Below are 17,355 nucleotides of genomic sequence, written 5' to 3' on the forward strand. Positions count from 1 at the left end.
TCCATCTGGGTTCAGTTCCAAGTGGGGACAAAGACACTGGAAACATGGAGGCTGCTTGGAAAGATGGTTTAATGGTGGTCAGGATCACATGGCTTGAGTTCCTGAACAGAAAAGGGCTGAGATCCTGTGTGCTCCCTGGTTTTATGCTTTTTCTGAGCTTTGAACTTTCTGGGGCACAGGAAGAGTATCCAGGGGGTGGGAGTCTTAGCTAGCCTTGCTGGCTGATGTAATCTTCCCAGGTGCCATGTGGTGAGTTTCAGTTCTAGATGGGTTCTATTATGATGCAGATGATGGCCCATTAGCAAAGGTGGGGGGTGGCAGGAAGTTGCAGGGAGCTGCTTTGTCTTTAAAACATGTTTCTCCATTTCTCATCCAGGGAAATATATTCTGCCTTTTAAGTATTTTCTAAAATATTTCATTCTTGTAGGAGGGGGGTGGGTGCTAAATTCCTACAATCCCTACTTTTTTTTTTTTTTCAAAACCTGAGTTTTGAAACATGCTCTTGGCAAAAATTAAAATTGATCAAATCAATGGGTGCTTTTAATTTTCCTGATGCAAAGGAAGCCATTGATAGAGACAACAGAAAAAAGATTCCTTCAGTGGCTCCCAAAAGCTTTCAACCATGAAGGTCTAGCAGCCAGGGGAAAAGTTCTGGTAAGAATTTTACAGTATCCAATTTTCTATGCCAATTAATTTCAGCTGCTAGATATCACTTTCTGAGAGCTTCCAGTCAGGTTTCAAGCAAGCACACATCCCAAAATTTTCACAGCCATGGTTTTCCTTTAAATTACAGGCTGCCCATTTCCAAGGATTGGTTACTGAACCTGCCCTAGCTCTTACTTTAGTCTATCCAAGATTTTTTCCAGTCCAAATTGAGGTTAATCAGTGTGCAATCCAGGCTTTTTCCTTTCTTTCTTTTTTTTTAAATTACGCACAATGAGCCCTGGGACTTCTACTCATGAGACCACCAGTGCAACATATCTTGCTTTACTGGGCAACTGGGCAGCATCATTTGTGAGTCATAGTCAGGGCTTGGGTTTTGGATATCACTTTTTCTGCTATCTCTTCAAGAGAGGAATTGCCTGAGGGGGATGCCCCTCCCCCATGGAATTAGCAGGGAGATCTGACTCCTTGGGCTTTTAGTGCCACAGAGCAAAATCAACCTAGGGGAAGCCTTGTGTGGAGGTAAGTGAAGGGAATAGACTAATTCTGAATGATGTGTCTCTCTGTGTGCCTGTGTATGCAGCTACCTTTACAATTCAGGCAATACAAACAATACAAACATGCTGGACAAATTTCCCTACCATTAGACAGAAATCTCAGGTGTTCACAACTTGTGATAGCCACTTTCAAATACAATCCTTACATGAATACTTTAGACTGATTACAATATAAAGGAGACAAGACAGAAAACCTTAAAACAATGAATTTCCACCCTCCCGCCATAGTCTTTCCAGTTGTCTTCTGGGGATTGAAAAGAGTCTTTTAGTCTTTACTTGTACATCTCAGGGTCCTTTCTTTCATATCTGCTGGGTGGCATGCTTGTTGGTCAGTCAGGTTTGGAAAGGTCTGCTCCAATCTGGTTGCTGTGATGACTTTCAGTGGGGGCTGGATTCAAACTTAATTCCTGATTCCAACAAATGGAAGGTCTCCTCTGGGGGCAGCATCTGGAACCATGTGCTCTGCTTCCAGTTGCAGAGTCATCTTTTCAGGGCTGAAAGACATTAGAACAGGATCTCCTCCCCACTTTTGTGAGTAATCTTCTCAGGAAAGGCATTGTAACAGGATTAAAAAGGGGGGGGGGTAGATATCTTGAAGGCAGAGTTTGAAAAGATACAACACATCAATATTGCAGTTACTAAAAGGTAATGCAGTTTCAACAAAATGCAGTTTCAACAACTGATGAGAAAGAAAAAACTGGATTTGCATGCTTCAGGAATGAACAGGTAAAATCATTTAAACACACAGTAAATGCAAGACTGAATTTTTTTTTCTTGTAAGTGAACTTAAAACATTTCCTCATAAACTTGAGTTGTTACTTTAAGATAAAGAGAGAGAAGGAGACAAAAGCAGAAATGAAAAGTTCTTTGTACCCAGTTTCCGGTGGCCACACGGAAACAGGGCAAAGGCTCTTTCTTTCTTTCTTTTCTCTCTCTCTTTTCCCTATTTTCATTGTTTCAACCTTTTGTTTTTGTTTTTCCCTAACAATTTAAAATTCTTGTCTCTAGAGATCAGATACATTTTTACAGTTACAATTACCTCAAGGGCCCACAAAGACAGGCATACACACATAAAAAACAAGGAGGACAAAGAGAGGAAAACAAAACTGAAATTTACACACACACTGATCATTCCCATAAATCTCAGTTAAATTAGGGAAGGCACAAATCTTAACAGACAGACCACATGGTTCCATAGAAGACAGAGAAAGAGACAAACAAGCAAACAAAACAAACAAAAACCCAAACTTTCTTATTTATATATTTCCCTTTTCTTTTAAGTACCTTTATTTAGCCAAATTTGTTTCCTATTCTCATCTCTTAGCAAAGCCCATTTTTCACATAGTTTCCTCAACTACTTTTTTCGCATACCAGGCAAAACTGGCAGCCTGCGGGCATCCAGGGCCCCAAGCAAGTCTCCTATCGCATACCAGGCAAAACTGGCAGCCTGCGGGCATCCAGGGCTCCAAGCAAGTCTCCTATCGCATACCAGGCAAAACTGGCAGCCTGCGGGCATCCAGGGCCCCAAGCAGGTCTCCTAGGGGATTTCCCGCCACCCTCGAGCTACTGCTTCCCATGTTTCCCTCTCCGATGTGAGGTTTTATTTTTCACTTTGGCTTAGCCGGGTGGACCCTCCTACAGTTTTCAGGAAAAAAAGTTCTGGGAAGGACTTCGACTCCCTTCTGTCGAAGTATGGGCCCCTTCCTTAAGGGAACTCTTATTTGAAGATCACCAATAAAAAAAATAGTGATCCCGGAGGACCTTGCTGCAGGTACGAGCACCTCCTCTCACTCTACATGCACCACTTTAGGCTTTGCTTTCCTTTTTAGATACACCGATAGTTTCTATATATTTCTTTTTCCCCCTTCACACTTCTTTTCCTTTCACTCAGCTTCCGTTCCTTGAAAACACAAAGTTCCACGTTTGGCTTCCCCCCCTTGCTTTCTCTAGCCTACCGGTCAGGGCTCGGTGGAGCTAGCAGTAGGCAGAGGTGCGGCTAGAGCTTGCTCAAAGAGGTGGAATCAGATTGTTTCCTCAGGTGGAATCCCACACACACACTTCCTCCTTCCCTAACAGAAGGTCCTGTGCTCTGGCAAACCCCCCATGCTTTCCAGACTTTTGGTCTTTCTGTGGTTAGGAAATGCACAGAGGAAGCAAGATCCAGCTGTGATTGGGAGAAGGGCTCTCTTACTCACACACATGCAGGCATACACATATTTCCTATACTTTTCCATGCTTAAAAATTAAAATTTAGAGGTACTCACCTTCTTTCCAAGCAGCCTTTGAGCTCAACACTCAAAACCCCTTTAAAACCTAATTCCAAATGGCCAAGGTCCAGGAAAACTTACCCACAGACTCAGTGGGTCTGCTGCTAGCAAGGGAGGCTTACCTGGGCCAGATCCATTGGTTAGGTTAGCTTGGAGTCCCATCTGGGTCGCCAATTGTTGGAAGAAATATCATCTGGGTTCAGTTCCAAGTGGGGACAAAGACACTGGAAACATGGAGGCTGCTTGGAAAGATGGTTTAATGGTGGCCAGGATCACATGGCTTGAGATCCTGAACAAAAAAAGGGCTGAGATCCTGTGTGTTCCCTGGCTTTATGCTTTTTCTGAGCTTTGAACTTTCTGGGGCACAGGAAGAGTATCCTGATTGGTTGTCAGACTCCCAGGGGGTGGGAGTCTTAGCTAGCCTTGCTGGCTGATGTAATCTTCCCAGGTGCCATGTGGTGAGTTTCAGTTGCTAGATGGGTTCTATTATGATGCAGATGATCGTTGACAAAGGTGGGGGGAAATGAATGAGCTTAGCTGAGGCTTTAATGGCCCATTGACAAAGGTGGGGGGGAGTCAGGAAGCTGCTTTGTCTTTAAAACATGTTTCTCCATTTCTCATCCAGGGAAATATATTCTGCCCTTTAAATATTTTCTAAAATATTTCATTCTTCCAGGAGGGGGGTGGTTGCTAACTTCCTACATAATAAAACCTACTTAAAAGAACATTTGTGTTCTTGAAATTTTGGTTTGTCAGCCAAGGAAAACCTGGCAGATTGTCAAATAATTGTAGTTTCCTTAGAAAGTGCATAGCATTTCATATATAAATAAGACCATAATTGTGAGATGTAAATGCTTGAAAAACATAAGACAATTAAGATACAGCACTCAATTAAGAATTTTGGTAAAGTGATACAAAGATGCATCCCAAGGTTCTGTATGATATGTCTGCAGACTTAGTCCTACAAAACAACATGCAGTTATTACCTGAGGGAGATTAACAAGTGATGGCAAGATATAGAATTATTATTCTTGATATCATTTGTGTGCATTGTTTTCAGCACTTGTAATAACACCTTTGTAGATTCCTTTTTACAGAATGCACCATTCCATTATGTCTTTTCCAATTTTTGTCCTTGGTTTTTCAATTGGTCGATATTCTGTGCTCAATGAGTATACTTCTTTTTCTATTTCCTTCTGCATAGCATGTACAATGGCTGGGCGTGCATCTTACCCCTCGGTGGCATCTCCATGCTGAGCTTTCCTACAGCCCTCCTGGGGCAGCCCACCTCTCCGATGGCAGTTCCTTCTCCTTTTCCTCCTGGCTGCTCCAGCATCCCTGCCAGAAGTGGTAGCGAAAGAACCATCACCGCAGGAGCAGCAGGCGGGATTGGCAGCTGCTTAGACAGCAAATGCTACCCCATCGCCCATGTGCCCCAGCTGGCCAGGCACTCCAGACCGCAGACACATGTCAGTGCTGCAGACTGGAGGGCTGGGGCCATACAAGAAGGAGGGAAGACCCGGCCTGCCCTTCCTGGCTGGCAGCTCTGCTCTCCTTGCTCTTCTGGGTTCTGGCATGCTGGCCAGCTGGTCTTCACATGCACGAGAGTGCCAGAAACTGAAAGAGAAGCCACCCGGTGCGCATGCGCCACCAGGAAGATCATCTTCTGGTTTCTGGAAGATCTGCATGTGCATTGACCAGAAACCAGAAGACCAGGTGGCCAGTGCATGTGCGTGCCAGAAACCAGAAGATCACCTTTACAGCACACGCTTGCACACTGGGCGACTGCTCTTTCAGTTTCTGAGCACGTGAAGACCAGCTGGCCAGTGCACTGGAACCTGGAAGAGCAATGGGTGACGGCTCATGTGCCTGGAGAGATGGTTCTGTGTGCCACTTTCGGCATGCATGCCATAAGTTCACCATCACGGACCTAGACCATACAATAGGCCTCATAGTATAATGAATGGATATAAACTGAACCATAACAGACATTAATTGATTTACCTTGAGTATGAATCACAGGAATTTTCTTCCAAGGGACAACAGTTTCTCCATCTCAAAACAGTGGTAAATTCAAAATACTAACCTATTGATAAATGAAATTGAAACAGTGCCGTTGTTCTTTCTCTCATGTGTATGCACGCACACACACACACACACACAATCCCCCATAACATTATAGTTCCTTGCCACAGTACTATGTAAGAAAAAAAATCAAATCATTAACTCATTACATATGTTACATGAAATCCAAAGATACTGGTGTCTTCTTCACATGTTTATATTTTTCTAAGACTTGGAAACATTAACTTCTAATGACTTATGACTCCGAAGACTCAAGGCGGTGTACAGCAGATAAAACACCAATAATCCAAAAATTTAAAATACAATATCAAGTTTAAAAATCTAATTCGATGGCTGTAAGTTAAAAATATTAATTAAGAAAATTACAAAAATAGAATAAAACCCCTATTTAAAAGCCCACTAAAAACCCACAATATTAAAATCAATCAGGCCAGCCCCGCTTGGTGAAAAAAGAAGGTCTTGAGCTCGCGCTTAAAGGTCCGAAGATCAGGGAGAAGACGGAGTCCCACCGGCAAATCGTTCCACAAGGCCAGAGCCCCCCCAGAGAACGCTCTTCCCCTGGGGGCCGCCAGCTGACATTGGTTGGCAGACGGTACCCTAAGGAGGCCCTCTCTGTGAGAGCGGACTGGTCGCACCGGATGGGAGGTAACTGGCGGCAGCAGATGGTCCCGTAAGTATCCTGGTCCCATGCCATGGAGCGCTTTAAAGGTGATAACCAGCACCTTGAAGCACACCCGGAAGACCACCGGCAACCAGTGCAGCCTGCGCAGGATAGGTGTTACATGGGAGCTACAAGGTGCTCCCTCAATCCCCTGCGTGGCCCCATTCTGTACCAGTTGGAGCCTCCGGGTGCTCTTCAAGGGGAGCCCCATGTAGACAGCATTGCAGTAATCTAGACGGGAAGTAACAAGGGCGTGAGTGACTGTGCATAGCGAGTCCCGATCCAGGAAAGGGCGCAATTGGTGAATCAGGTGAACCTGATGAAAAGCTCCCCTGGCGACAGCCGTCAGATGGTCTTCTAAAGACAGCCGTGCATCCCGGAGAACGCCTAAATTGCGCACCGATTCCCTGGGGGCTAACGATTCGCCCCTCACAGCTATAGCAATGGTTTCCACCTTTAGCAAACTTAAGATGTGTGGACTTCAAATTCCAGAATTCTCCAAGTTGTCTAGGTTGGCAAACATTGAACTGGGACATATTATGATTTTTATGGTTTTGTTTCTTGGGTTTATTTAATATCCAGAGCTGGGAATTCTGGAAGTGACATTTCCAATATGTCTGGGATATTCTGGAAGTTACTAGGTTGGGAAAATTTGCCTCAGGTACTTCCTGCTACTAAATTTAAAGCCTAATTAATACAATTATCCTCAACTTTACTCAAATAAAGCCTCAGCGCTTATATCCTTAGAAAAGTACATCTTGAGCCAAATCCTCAGTCACCAGCTCATTATACATCCTTTGGGTGCAGCAGGAAATAATTTGGAGACGTCATCCAAAGGCCCTGGAAAGATAGAAGGAATTCCCAGCTCTCCCTTTGGAATGTACCTGCAAGTCAAAGGATATGATACTTTCTTTGTGAGTTCCAAACAGGCGTCACCTGTCAATTGGGGGCCGACAGAGGGGAGGGGAGAGAGACGCCACATTGTGAGGCATGCAGTGGGAAGAGCAGATGGCAAAGGCGGGCTCTTTCTTTTTTAATCAGGCTTGTTTGGCATTGAAGACAACAGATCCTCTCCCAGCTTTGATTAAAGGAGATTTATTTCCATAGGCAGCTGGCAGGCAGCAGGCTGATCCCCTGCCAATAACTGCCCCCTCTCAGCCACAAGCTGCTGACACTTGCTTCAGGCATCCTTGCACAAATCCATGAGCACAATTTGCAACAATGCTCCTTTCTGTCCCTAAAGCCACATAACCAACCACAACTTCCAAAAGGGTATTCTCAATTCCCCCCCAAAAAATTATAACTTAATAGGCATTCCCACTCCCTTCACTTGATCTCCGTCACTTGAAAAACTCAGGCCTTGTTTTGAAAAAAATAATTCTCAGTGTGATTGTTTTTCAGGTAAGGATAGTCCTTTGCTCAGCATTAATGTTTGTAGTATTGTTCAATGTGTTGTTTTGGGAATCATGTTTTCAATGTTGCAAGTCAATTATTTTAAGCAGCATGATACAGAACAGAATGGGAGAGTAAAATATTTTATAAATTAAATTCATAAAATATGCTTGACTGATTGAAACTATATAGGTTGAAGGAAAGAAGAAAAAGAATTATAAGGATTTACTGGGTTCACACATCAGGCTAAAATATTGATCATAGTTTATTAAATAAGCCACAATAGGATAGGTTCTCACAATGAATTAAAGATGGGTTCCTGAATCTTTTGAGTCAAGTGTAATTTTCAGAATATTAATAGACCATAATAGCAACACTCTCAAAAAAATAGATGCCAAATCGCAGAACACTGATTTATTATAAGGCAAATTAGAGAGGCAGTTCTCTACCATCTTAAGATGTTTTCTATTATCTCATTTTTTAAAAAATATCAGTTTTCTGGGTAAGTGGAGTCACTCCTGATCAAAGTATTGGGTTGAAGACCTCCTAGCATATTTATTTTTAATACTAACTTGCATGATTCCACTATCTTTGTTAATTTTAATATATTTACTTCTTACGGTTCTAATTTTTTATAATATTGTCTTATTATAAGCTTCCCTGAGTTGCAGGAAAAGGCAACAAATAAATGTAAGAAGTAAATATGCAGGACCTAGAAATATCCATGGGTAATAAACATTTTACATTTTCCCCTTTAATTATAAGAAGAACAATTTCTTAAAAATAAAACAAAAAAAAGTTTGGAATAGCATTCCAAATCAAGGGAAACATCCATCTGCACATTGGTGTCTAATGGGCAGTAGGTTTATTTATTTATTTATAACATTTGTATAGCTGTCCATCTCACATGAAAGAGACTGGGCATTTAATTTAAAAAAATAAATACATGAAATCACAATTAAAAAATAACCTCAAAAAAGTCACACAAAACAAGAAAGAATGTTATTAATTGCAGGAACAAAGCTATTTTTTTTTTTTTTTGCTCTGCGCATGCGCAAGATGGCGCTGTTCTGAAGACTCGGCTCCGGCGAAGAAAAAGGCCCCTCCGATGCTGGCAATGTCCTGGCGGCCCGTCTAGCCGCTTGCTGCCCCCGGCCCGGGAGATCTCTTTTCGAGCAGCCATGGGAGAGGTCTCTGGACCTTCTCTGATACATGGCTGCCGAGAACGAGGCCGGGTAGGCTGGCGGTGGATTCGGAGGCCATGTTCTGAGGCTCGGAGGTGGGGCGATGAGTCGGCGTTTTCTAGCCGGCCGTCTTTCGGCCGATTCGTTTCGCTGGCGGGCCTCTAGCCATTGGACTCGTCTTCCGGCCCTCTTCTGACCATCGACTTCGGACTTTGGGGGTTTCAGCCTCTGCAACTTGGATGAGAGCGGAGGTATTACATCTACCCTTACTACTGCCATCTGCCTCTTGTGCCACGGTTTGTTGGCTTTCTCCCTGCTGCCGGATTGTGGACTTGGCAGCCTTCATATCCTCCAGCCTCTCGGAGAAGTTCAGCCTTTTATATGGGCCTGGCCTCTTGGGGGGATAAGGCTGGAGAGACCTGGCCTCTGGGGTGGTTAGGATTTATTCCTGGCATGTCTGGAGGGGGTTGTTGGAGGTTTGCGGGGAGATGATGGAGGCATTCTGGAGCGGTTCCCCTGTAACCAGTCTGTGGTTGTGACTGTGATAACATCATCCATGCCCCCCTCGGCCTTTTTGGGACTTCTTTGGCCGTTTTTGGTCCTATTAGGACTTTTTGGGGGAGACAATGGGACTTATTTGGGGACAGAGGAAGACAGAGGAGGATGTGCCCAAGGACTGGAGTGCCATCTCCCCTCACCCCCGGTTCCAGGATGTTTTGGACTATACACTCGACAGAATACCACCTAGACTGTCATTTGGTGCCTATCGCTGTCCCATTCTGCGTCCGTCCTCATTCTGGACTAGTACCATCTGCTACCACCTGCCATTCGGAGATGGAGCTTTTGTTTTTGCCGATTCTTAGTCTCAGCTGCTACGCACTATACTCATGAGGAACTCTTGCGCCTGCGAGGTCCCCCCCCCCCGGAGGAATGGCCCTCCTCACTACCGAGGGCCGGCCTCCATGACGGGTCTTGGGACCCACAGAGGTGGCATGCGAAAAAGAAGAGCTTGTGGGGTTTTTAGAGAGGAACTTTTAAGGGGTGGGAGGGTAAGGCGGGCAATGGGGTAACCCGTCGGGTAAGGCCAGTCTCTGCACATGCTCATGGCGGTCTTTCTTTATCAGGTTCGGAGGTTATGGGGGTGGAGGGTGTTCCTATTGATGAGGGTGGTTCTATTGACACGGTAAGTGGGAGAGGCAGATATGGCGGAAGCGAGGGGTCATACCAAGTTTTGGGAGCGCGTGCTCGATGTCTGAAAGCGATCACGTGCTCCGACCCTTGACTTCTCCGTCCCGGATGGTCAGGATCCTCAGAGCCGGGCCTTCGGTTGATGTTGTGCAATGCTCGGTCCGTGGTGAACAAAGCCCCCCTTGTTTGTGATCTTATTCAGGGGGGTTCCGCGGACCTTATAGGCATTACGGAGACCTGGTTGGGCACGGAAGGGGGTGTGCCCCTCGTGGAGATGTGCCCGCCGGGTTTCCGTGCATTCCATCAACCGAGGGCCCAGGGTAGGGGTGGTGGGGTGGCGGTTGTGATTAGAGAGAGTCTAGAGCCGAGGGAGACCACTGTGCCTCAGATTGCCGGGTGCGAATCCCTCTTTGTGAGATGGGGTCATAGGTGTCAGATGGGTTTGCTGATCGCGTACCTGGCTCCTTGCTACGTGACAGCTGCCCTGCCCGAGCTCCTGGAGGTGCTGGCCGGGGTGGCAGTTGAGACCCCCAGACTTTTAGTCATGGGGGACTTTAACTTGCCATCTTCCGGCCCGTCATCGACAGCGGCTCGGGAGTTCACGGCTTCCATGACGGCCTTGGACCTGACCCAGGTAATTGATGGCCCTACTCACATTGGGGGTGGCACTCTGGACCTGATTTTTCTCTCTGGTCAGTGGTTGAGAGATCTGGACTTAAAGGAAATAGTCACTGAACCTTTGTCATGGTCAGATCACTCTTCTTCGCCTGGACTTTCTGACCGCCATTCACCACCGCAGGGAGACGGAGCCGATCGTTGGTTCCGTCCCAGGCGCCTGATGGACCCGGATGGGTTCCGGACGGAGCTTGGGCCATTTCCTGAGGGTCTGGCTCACGGCTTGGCCGAGGAACTTGTTGCGGCCTGGGAACGGGCGGCGGGGCCTTAGACCGAGTCGTGTCTTTGCGGCCTCTGACCCGGCGCGGGGCCCAACCGGCTCCTTGGTTCTCCGAGGAGCTGAGGGGATGAAGCGCCGGAGAAGACGCCTAGAGAGTTCCTGGAGGTCTAGCCGCTCGAAGCTGATCGACACTAGTGAAGTCCTATACTAGGACTTACCTAGTGGCATTGAGGGAAGCGAGGCGTAGCTACGCCTCCTCCCTCATTGCATCGGCAGATAACCGCCCGGCCGCCCTGTTTCGGGTGACTCGCTCCCTCCTTCATCAGGGGGAGCGGGATGACCCGTTGCAGGGACGGGCTGAGGAGTTTAACGGTTATCTATACGATAAAATCGTTCAGCTTCGGGATGGTCTGGACCAAGATTGCGGTGATGCGGGTGAGACGCTCGAGGGTGGTCTTGGCGACATTATTTGGGATGAGTTTGACCCTGTGGCTCCCGAGGACATGGACAGGTTGCTGGGTAGATTGAATGCCACCACGTGTTTACTGGACCCGTGTCCCTCCTGGCTGGTGCTGGCCACTCGGGAGGTGACACGAGGCTGGCTCCAAGCGATTACGATCGCTTCTTTGGTGGAGGGTGTCTTCCCGGCCGCCTTGAAAGAGGCGGTGGTGAGGCCCCTCCTTAAGAAGCCTTCCCTGGACCCGGCTGTTTTAGGTAATTATCGTCCGGTCTCCAACCTTCGCTTTGCGGTGAAGGTTGTAGAGAGTATGGTGGCATATCAGCTTCCCTTGCACCTGGATGAAACTGTCTATCTAGACCCGTTCCAGTCCGGTTTCCGACCCGGTTACAGCACGGAGACGGCTTTGGTCGCGTTGGTAGATGATCTCTGGAGGGCCAGGGATAGGGGTTGTTCCTCTGCCCTGGTCCTATTAGACCTCTCAGCGGCTTTCGATACCATCGACCATGGTATCCTGCTACGCCGGTTGGGGGGATTGGGAGTGGGAGGCACCGTTTACCGGTGGTTCTCCTCCTATCTCTCCGACCGGTCGCAGTCGGTGTTGACAGGGGCAGAGGTCGCCCCGAGGCGCCTCACTTGTGGGGTGCCGCGGGGTCGATTCTCTCGCCTTCTGTTTAACATCTACATGAAACCGCTGGGTGAGATCATCAGTGGTTTCGTGTGAAGTATCAGCTGTATGCGGATGATACTCAGCTGTACTTTTCACACCGAACCACCCCAGCGAAGCTATCGAAGTGCTGTCCCGGTGCCTGGAGGCCGTACGGGTCTGGATGGGGAGAAACAGGCTCAAGCTCAATCCCGCCAAGACAGAGTGGCTGTGGGTGCCGGCATCCCGGGACAGTCAGCTAAATCCGCGGCTGAACATCGGTGGCGAGTCATTGGCCCCGATGGAGAGGGTCCGCAACTTAGGCGTCCTCCTGGATGAACGGCTGTCTCTAGAAGAGCATTTGACGGCCGTTTCCAGGAGAGCGTTCTACCAGGTTCGCCTGGTACGCCAGTTGCGCCTTTCTGGACCGGGATGCCCTATCCACGGTTACTCACGCACTCGTGACGCCTCGCCTGGATTACTGCAATGCTCTACATGGGGCTCCCTTGAGGGGCATCCGGAGGCTACAGTTAGTCCAGAATGCAGCTGCGCTGGTGATAGATGGAGCCCTCGTGGCTCCCATATGACACCTATCCTGCGCAGACTGCACTGGCTTCCTGTGGCCTTCCGGTGCGCTTCAAGGTTTTGGTGACCACCTTTAAAGCGCTCCATGGCATTGGGCCGGGTTATTTACGGGACCGCCTACTGCGACGAATACCTCCCACCGTCCCGTGCGCTCTCACAGAGAGGGTCTCCTCAGGGTGCCGTCAGCGAGGCAATGTCGTCTGGCGGCGCCCAGGGGAAGGGCCTTCTCTGTGGGGGCTCCCACCCTCTGGAACGATCTACCCCCCGGACTTCGTCAGCTTTCGGACCTTCGGACCTTCCGCCGCGGGCTTAAAACATACTTATTTAATTGTGCAGGACTGAGCTAGATTTTAAATTTTGGGTTTTAAATTGGGTTTTATTTCTATTTTTAATTGGACGGGCTTTAGAATAAGTTTTTTATATGTTTTATATTGTATTTATATTCTATTTATCTGTTTTTAGTGCCTGTAAACCGCCCTGAGTCCCTTGGGAGATAGGGCGGTATATAAATACGATTAAATAAATAAATAAATAATAAATCACAAAATTTCCATTCCCTGGGATCTCCAAGCCTGACAACATAACCAGGTGTTGAGCGACTTGCAGAATCTTGAGAGGGATGGAGCTAATTGAAGGGGGAGAAGATTAAACAAGGCAGATGTGACATGGAAAAAAATGTCCCGCTCCTGGGATCCACCAAATGTAATTTCCCATCAGATGGAACCCTCAATATACCTTCTCTACCATTCCTGACAGGACAGGCAGATATTATCAGGGAGAGATGGTCCTTTTGATAAACCAACTCCAATTTTATGGAACAAGTCACTACACTATATAGTGTGATGTGTTTCATTTTGGCTTAATATATTATTTAAATCCAGAAACTCTTTTCGCCATGTTGTAGCAGGTACCATGACACAGAGAAGCCTTAAGAGCTGCTGGCTTTCTTTCTGGAGGATTGGGGAGGGGCATGAAGGAATTAGTATTCAGTCATGTTAACTTCCACTTAAGTGCAACTGTCAGCCTTCTGTGTTTGGAACTAGAGCCAAAGGCAAAATACTGACAAATTTAAGAAAGCAAGTTGTTAACTGCCTCCTTCTATTAGCGCCTTTTATCAGGTGCATCCCTAATGCAAAACAGGTGTCCTCAAAATAACGGGGTACCTGTCTCTTAAAATGAATTTGTGTGACCTTCCTCCATGAATAAAACTAATGACTTCATTGGACAAAAAATAAATCTTGCGTGTTTAATCATTCGGAAGATGTTGTCAATGGAACTCTTCCAAAAATTTTGTATGCAGTGAATATCTACCGGTACTCTGGATTTTGATTAGTTGCTGGTTATGATAGTATTATTATTTCTTTAAGGATATTTTATTTCCATTTACTCTGGATATTTTTTATCTTGAATAACTAAATAAACAAAAATATTTAATCTGTAGCAGTTGAGAACCCCACCAGTTCTCAAACTCAACAGTGGCAAATTAATGGAAGTGAAGCTCCATGTGAGTTTTGACTGTCCTTCTGTCACAAATGGAAGCCCCAGAAGAAGTCTGAAGTGCATCCCACTTTGACTAAATAGGCCTCACCAAGTCTGAAGATTTTGATACCCCCTCTAAAATGCCTATGACCTCACTACAGGTCATGGCCAGGGCTGGATAAAGGCCAGCTGATGCCCTAAGCACAACCCAACAGTGGTGCCCCTTGATAGAAGCAAAATAAATGTGACTTCTGATTATTAAACTTTTAAACTTTTAGTCATTCAACCTGCCAAAGCATACATTTTTAACAATATAGATCAAACACAGCAGAAAAGGACAATTACAAAAAAAAAATCAATTAAAGTAGATAGTGGTGGTGAAAGAGTTAAGAACACAAGAACCAGGAAGAAAACTTTGTGGTATCTCCTTCCCTTGATGCCTTAAACCCCTGCTTATTTTGTTCAATACTTAATACAAGGTTGCTCATGGCCCCTAGTCTGAGAAGCCCTGATGTACTCCCAAACTTATGATTACAGAAGGAAGCATTTGCAGGTGCATCTCTCACTGGCATAAAAGCAATTGGATCAGACTGTTCCATGCCAGGATCCAAGACGTTCAGCACCTGTTGCATTATCCCAAAGAATGAGTACAGTTGACATCTATTATTTTTTCTTGGTCCAATTTTAAACCAGCCAGGAGTAACTGGGCTTCATTGAATTGGCAGAAACAGAAGGAGCACTGTGGGGAGGGAAAAGGAGGTGACTTAGCCAAGAGAAGGAGGGATGCAATGTTTGAGTGGAAAATCATCAGCACAATAGATTAGGGAAATGTATCCTTTTGAATAATGGGCTATGTGTTTTTTCTTAGAACCCTACAGCCCATTAGTTGGAGTCAAACACAAAAGGTGAATCAGAGCTCCTTAATGGCTCAGAAAAGTGAGATGCAGCCTGCAGTTATAAAGTTCCATCAAAACAGATATTCAAACTAGCTATTCTTAATCAATTGAGCATTGGGGAATTTTGTTGATTATGTCAAATCACCTGAAGCTTTATTAGTAGATCCCAGAATATTTCTGTCTACCTCTGTTGCAAATGAGACATGAAGATGTTAGAAGAAATCATGGCAGATGTGAAAAATGTTAAAGGGGGAAAAGAAGAGTCAAGGTTGTGACTGTAAACTCAGAGTACCTAACCTCCCAGTTTTAATCTCTAACTGAAAATAGTTTTTAAAAAAAAAAATTATTATAGGGCTGTGGAAATAAGGCTTCTGTTAACTAGACTATATCTAGCAAACTCAAATTTAAGTTATCTAGTAACTTATATTTAACAATGCAAAGTTTGTATGATTGGAACCATGTATATTTTCTTTTCCCATGTCCTGAATTCTTTTAACTATACAGAAATCATTTTAATAATGGCATCACACACTTGTGCTGCATGTCAGTGGGTTGCCAAATATTTTGCAAGTCTTCACAGTCAAAAGGTCCTGAATAGTCAAGCTATTCCCAATTGATTCCTGAACTGCCAGTGATCCCAGTTTTTTGGCTAGGATCTTCATTACTAAGAATATGGCTTCTTTCTCCTTTGGGATTATGACCAATGCATTCGGGATTAAGACAAGGCTTGCCAAGCAATCTTCAAAATGCACCAAGCTACCTGGATTCATAGATGTGTGAGTCTGAGCCAAACCTCCCAAATACCAACTCTAGAACCGCACTAGCACACAGTGAAAAATTCAGGATTGTCAAACTGGGTGTGCAACTATTGTAGCATTAGAGCTAGATGCTTTTACATCCTGGCCACACTAGCCTTTGGATGGAGGAAGATATTGTGTATTATTTCTCTTATTTTAATTTCTAGGAAATCACCTTTGTTTTATTGGAGAATTTTCCTGCTCATTCTGTTGACTGAGTCTTGGCCTTTTCCTGGTGTTGGAAGAAATATGGAAAGTCCCTGCACCCAGAATTTATATGCGGAAAAGGGTGGCTGAGATTCGGGAAGCACTTGCCTGGAGCCAATTCTGACCTGGTCTTTTGCAGACAGATTAAGTATAAATTCCAAACAGATGCATGTCATTGCAGGACACCTAGGAAGGAAAATAGCTAAGCCCTTCTTCAATATAACCTCATACAGCAGCTCTTATTTATGGGAAAGCTGATGATAAGCGACCCTCCTTAAGTCCAAGGATCCATTCTTGCCTCTCTCCCCCGCCCCTCCAATTTTAGCCAAATTAAATCTTTCTGGGTCCTTCAAAGCAGCATTTCTGCAGTTGAGAGCCATTGCGACCCGGCAAACCTCTACAAATGGAAGCCATATAGACCGAGGCAGCCTCTTAAACCGAGCTGCTGAATCGTCTGCGCCGATTTGTTTTTGTATTGTGAGAGTTGGGGAGAAGCTGGAGCACGCCCCCTTCCGGCCTTTGGCTCCCAACGCAACTGCAGAGCCGCAACGGCAAAGCTCTTTAAAAGCCAACTGCGTACTTTGATCCCAGTGGGGAACCTGAAAACTCTTGCATTCCTGACATAGCATCAGCCTCTTGCGCTGCCCAGCCTCTTTTTCTCCTCGGCTCTACTTGCAGCTGGAGAAGGCAGTTCGCTGAGCGCAGTCGCCTTCCTTCCAGCAGGGGCGGACACAGGCAGGCGCTTCTGGGCAAGGAAGCTAGTCTTCCATGCACGCACGTACACACACACACACACGCGCGCGCGCGCAGAGACAACTTACATTCCCTCAGTTGCCCGGGACAGCAGCACGAGCGGAGGCGCTGGCCGGGCTCGAACGCACCTTTTCCTCTTCGGCGCTCCTCAGCCAGAAAGAAAAAAGAGACCCCCAAATCGTGCGGCAGAGTCACCGGGCCACTCCGGCTGCTATGGTTGGGTAAGTTTCACGCCGCTGGAGGTTTGGTCGGGAGGGGAAGAGAGACGTCCGCGACATATGTCTGGCGGCTTGAACGGACAGCGGCTAAGAGCAAGGACCCCTTTCTCCCTGCGGTGCCCCTTCCAGATCGGACACCCCTTTTAGGGATTATGGCCGTTTTGCTCCTTCTGGTATTGGTGGCCGGAGAAGAACGGTGAGCCCAAAGCTCTGGTTATTACTTTTTTTTTCTTTTTTCTTTTTCGGCCTAAAATATATATATATAAATCTCCCTTGGGCATCTTTACCGGTGTAACCCTCTTTTCCTCTTTGCTTTCCCTGCAACTCTTTACTAAATGGCCCTCCGTTCCCTGTGCGCAGTTGTCCCAGCGGCTTGCAAAAAGGACAATACAAACGTTTCGAAATCTTGGGGGGGGGGCGCAGTA

At 46.2% G+C, this 17,355-nt stretch overlaps 1 protein-coding gene and 1 long non-coding RNA gene across 3 annotated transcripts in view; one reads left to right on the forward strand and one right to left on the reverse strand.

Annotated features, from left to right (window-relative positions):
- On the reverse strand, window positions 1-16,915 carry LOC131200352 (uncharacterized). The gene is made up of 3 exons (XR_009155595.1): window positions 16,781-16,915; window positions 5,492-5,573; window positions 1-1,760 (listed from the first exon to the last, which is right to left on the reverse strand). It is a non-coding gene; the product is annotated as an uncharacterized LOC131200352 (long non-coding RNA).
- Window positions 16,636-17,355, forward strand: part of AMOTL2 (angiomotin like 2) — a 19,047-nt gene continuing 18,327 nt past the window's right edge. Inside the window, exon 1 of one of the 2 annotated variants that reach the window (XM_058186973.1) lies at window positions 16,636-16,933. The gene's annotated coding sequence lies outside the window, so the exon portion shown is untranslated. Of the gene's footprint in view, window positions 16,934-16,971; window positions 17,127-17,355 lie in introns of those variants that run through there. The other variant, XM_058186975.1, reaches the window with a different exon arrangement.

The sequence above is a fragment of the Ahaetulla prasina genome, chromosome 6 (assembly GCF_028640845.1).
Source record: "Ahaetulla prasina isolate Xishuangbanna chromosome 6, ASM2864084v1, whole genome shotgun sequence".
Taxonomy (NCBI): Eukaryota; Metazoa; Chordata; class Lepidosauria; order Squamata; family Colubridae; genus Ahaetulla; species Ahaetulla prasina.